The sequence below is a fragment of the Solanum pennellii genome, chromosome 3, assembly GCF_001406875.1.
Source record: "Solanum pennellii chromosome 3, SPENNV200".
NCBI classification, from domain to species: Eukaryota; Viridiplantae; Streptophyta; class Magnoliopsida; order Solanales; family Solanaceae; genus Solanum; species Solanum pennellii.
Window position 1 is genome coordinate 2,863,033 of NC_028639.1, and position 4,602 is coordinate 2,867,634.

The window sequence follows — 4,602 nt, forward strand, 5'->3', positions numbered from 1 at the left end:
AATAGTCCAATGCGTCCCTTAAAACGTGTGAAGAAATCCGATTCTGCCTGGGACTTGCGCAACCTGTGACGGTCCGTCGTGCCTGCGACGGTCCGTCACGATGGTCGTCGCAACCTCCCCAAAGTCCAGGTGGACTGTGACGGCCCGTCACACCTGTGACGGTCCGTCCTGCACCTCCGTCCTGACGGTCAGAGACTCGTTTCCCGTACCAATTTCTCAAGAGTTGAAGTGTTTTGCAACGGGAGCTTACGACGGCTCGTCGTGGATGTGACGGCACGTTCTGCAGGTCCGTCACAGATTACAGAGAGTCGATTTTCAGTACCCAATTTCAGAATTTCTAAGTATGCTGAAACGAGACCCTGCGACGGTCCGTCGTGCCTGTGACGTTCCGTCGTGGGGTCCGTTTCCTCAGCCAATTTTCCAGAAATAAAATCTGCTGCTCAAAACGACTAAACAGGTCGTTACAGGTTGAAAATAGGAAGTTAAGGAAATAAGTAGCCGTCATAATTAATGAATTAATGAATTAATTGTTAAAACTACTGTATATTTTTAGCTTTTTCCCGTTGATTTAATTAACATTCAAAAGTATAATATTATTGTAAAACATATATAAATAATAATGACATTGAAAGGTCTTCAAACCTGTCCAATTTGGCGTTTTAATGTGATCAAGCACTCTCTAATCTCTATAAAAACAATTGCCAGATTTTTTTATTTTTAATGATTTTTTTTACATATAGAGTGTGTTTGGTATGAAAGAAAACATTTTCTGGAAAATGTTTTCCAATTTTCCCATGTTTGGTTGGGACAAAAGTTTAGGAAAATGTTTTCCAAATCAACTCATTTTCCTCAAAATTAAGGAAAATGACTTACCTTCAAAAATTAAGGAAAACATTTTCGATAACTCTCCTCCAATTTTAAATTACATTTTTTTTGGAAAAAACATCAATTAAAAAAAATATTTTCAATTTCAAAATTTTTATTTTTTCACCTCATCCTTGACCTTCTCTCCACCGGCCAGCCCAACCTCACCCCCTCCCCAAAAAATTAATTCTGCTTTTTAAAAATATTTGGAACTTCAAATTTTTATTTTTAAACTCCTTCCCCCCTCCCCCGGCCAGCCCCCACCCANTTTTCTAGGAAAACATTTTCCATGGAAAACATTTTCCTCCATACCAAACACACCCATAGTGTATTAAATTAGTGGGCTATATCAATAAGGGAAAATTACATGAATTAGTATATTTTAATAAATAACTACTGATTTTAGCAATATTTTTATTTATTATCATTTATATCAATACTATGTTAACTCTGCAATATGAATTAAAAATGAATTAACATGCCATATATATGAATTATAATTATTTTTTGAAATATATAATGCTTTTTTGGTAAGAATTTGCCACATTATATTATAAGTGAATTAAAATGTGTTATAAATGTATTATCTATCATTAAAACTTGTATTATATGTGAATAATAAATTGTTCTTTGTAATGTGTATTAAACTTGTATTATAAATGAATTAAAAGTGATCAGGTGAAAAAAAAATGTCATTACTATAAATGGTAAATATTTTTTTATTATAGTATATTTATGTAAGTTTCCCTATCAATAATGAGTCAGCTTTAACGGCCTTTATACCCAACAAACTTAGTGCATTATATATGCGTTAAAAATGTAATAGATAAATAATTATAATTAATGATAAATCTAAAATTATTTATTAATTTTATAAAATAGACAATTAAGATTAATCAAAATAATAGTGTACTACACAATTACTATTGAATAGAAAAAAATAATACATTTTCACTTTTATTATTTATATTCTTTTGGAATAATGCAAAAGTACCCCCTCGATCTATGCTTAAAATTTCAAAGACACACTTATACTATACTAAGGTCCTATTACCTTCCTGAATTTATTTTATTAATAATTTTCTACCCCTTTCGGTTTATGTGGCATTATCTTGTAGGCCCAACGCTGGTTGACTTTTTTTTTCAAGTTAGTGCCACGTAGGCCGAAAAGGGGTAGAAAATTACTTATAAAATAAGTTTAAGAGGATAATGGAACCTTAGTATAGTATAAAGATGTCACTAAAATTTCAGGCATAGTTTAAGAGAATACTTGTACATTTTCCCTATTTTTTTCGATCACTTTTCCTTTTTCACACGTTATTTATTTGATTCGGACTTTATAATAATAGTACCTCTTCTTTTTTTCTTGGATAATTAATAAAGTTTATGGTTGTGGTGATTGTTGTCATGTGGAGGCGTTTATTAGAAAATAATAGTTCGTCAACTAGAGAGGTGGTGTAATAAAATGTATCATGAATGTTGAGTAGGTGTGAGCATATCAAATTGAAAAGTTAAATCTAGAAATATATAAACACCCATTTTAATTAGTTTTAAGTTGGACCATCCATCTCAATCTTATTTTTTTTTATTTATAAATATATTATTTAGTATAAATTAGTCGTCGCTGAAGGTTTAGTTTTTTCTGTGATCGAATCTTAATTCACAACGCTTAAATGAAGAAATTAGTTTCACGTGGCTTGCCACGTAAAAATTAAGTTGTTAACTCTTAAGGATATAAGTGATCTCTTGGAATACAAACATTAGGAGTGGCTCGACACTGTTAAAAAAAAGATATGCGTCTTAGGCTCCCAAATTTAAAATGCCTCATTTTTATTAATAATAATACGTTGTAAGTTTTTTTTTTAAAAAAAGTAAATATTGAATACTATATGTAGAAAAAGTAAGTTTTTCAAGAAAATAAAGGAATTATTAGAAGAAATTTGACATATTTGGACTACTATATCTCATGAAAAATAATTTAAAATAAGAATGATTATATTATTAATTGAAAATTAGAAGAAATCAATTATATAAAAGTTATTAACAATTCAAGTTTAAGACTCTATTTTAATTTTTATTTTAGACCACTAATATACTTGAGCCACTTCTAACAAATACGATATCTTTAATCCCAAAATATAACCAAAAATATTATCAGATGAACTGTGAATGCAAACATCATTAAAAGAATATTGTTAAACTAATCAAATAGTAATTATTATGTGTTCAGTAAAATATACGTTTGTCAGTTATTATTTAACATATATTGACTTATTAAAACTTTATTCATCACTTCAACCAATAAAATTGCTATAGCATAAAAAAATAACTAGTTTTATTTTTGGAAAAATCGAATTTGGTTTCACTGGAAAGACTCTAAGAATAATATTTTCCTACTTATAATAAATTCCCACATAATTAGCAATTTAGCATAAAAACCAGATAGCCTTTTACGGTAACTTTAGATTTAACTGAAAATATAATTTATTGGGTAAAAAAACAAATAAAATTGTGTATTCTTTGAACCATACGATTAAATATGTAAATAAGTCAACAAAACAAAAGACAATCAGGATACAAGTTATCTTACTTTTTCAAAGGTCATATTTATATACTTGGTATGTTATTTTCTTTTACACTCCTACAAATCTAATAAAAAAAAATAGTTTAATTTAAGTATCTTTATTTACTCTTTAATTTTATTTAAAAATTATTATTATGTTATAAAAAATTATTATTATGTTTTCTATTATAGTAGTCTCTCCATGTTTATTTTGTTTAAGTAAAGATAAAAGGTGGAACAATAGCAATAACAAATTTTATAAGTATAGTAAAGATAAAATAAAAAAAATTAATTATACCTCAAATTTATGAAATGACAATTACTTTAAATCAACTATTTTCAATAGTTATGATGATTAAAAAACACAATATATAAAAATGATCTTTAACTTGATTTTAACTGGCAACATGACCAGCACTGCATCAAAATGAACACTTTTTGAACCTTAAACACCAAGATGGACAGTTCGCCCATTTATGGAAAAATCTTTTTAGCCAAAATTTGGCCATAATTTTAATGTAATTTTTACTTTTTAAAAATATTTTATCCTTTTATTTTTAATTTTACTAAAAAATGGAAAAAAGATCAATTTATTTAGAACTAAAAAAAATATTATAATTTTTAAAATTTTCTACTCAAATTCTGGCCAAATTTTCTGATCGTTTAATACTTCTGTTCATATATTATACCTAATTAAAAAATAGCTTCGATAACTAAAATAGACCCGATGGAGTATGTATCAATTATTTTCAATAATAAAATTGAATTTGAAATTGAAGAAATCACCAATTTAATTAATAACAAAAATGTCGGCTATTCAACTATAATGTGAATTAAAGTGATCAAACACATTGATCACATAGCTACCCCCAACTAAATTCTGACAAACCTAATTATGTGAAACTTTTTTTTTTCACTATGTTAATTTTTGCTACGTTTGGTGGTGATCATAAATTTCCACATCCATCATTTTCTTGCTCATAAAAGCTCACATCATTAAATAAAATATATAAATATTTATTTTTGTTTTCTTTCCTTAAAGAGAAAGGTCTTTTTTTAAAAAATATATTCTTTGAATTAAAAAAAAGAAGAAGAAATATTCGAGCAACAATTATAATATATAAACATTCCTATTTAACTTGACTTTATCTATCATCTATGTCATTCAGTTTAAA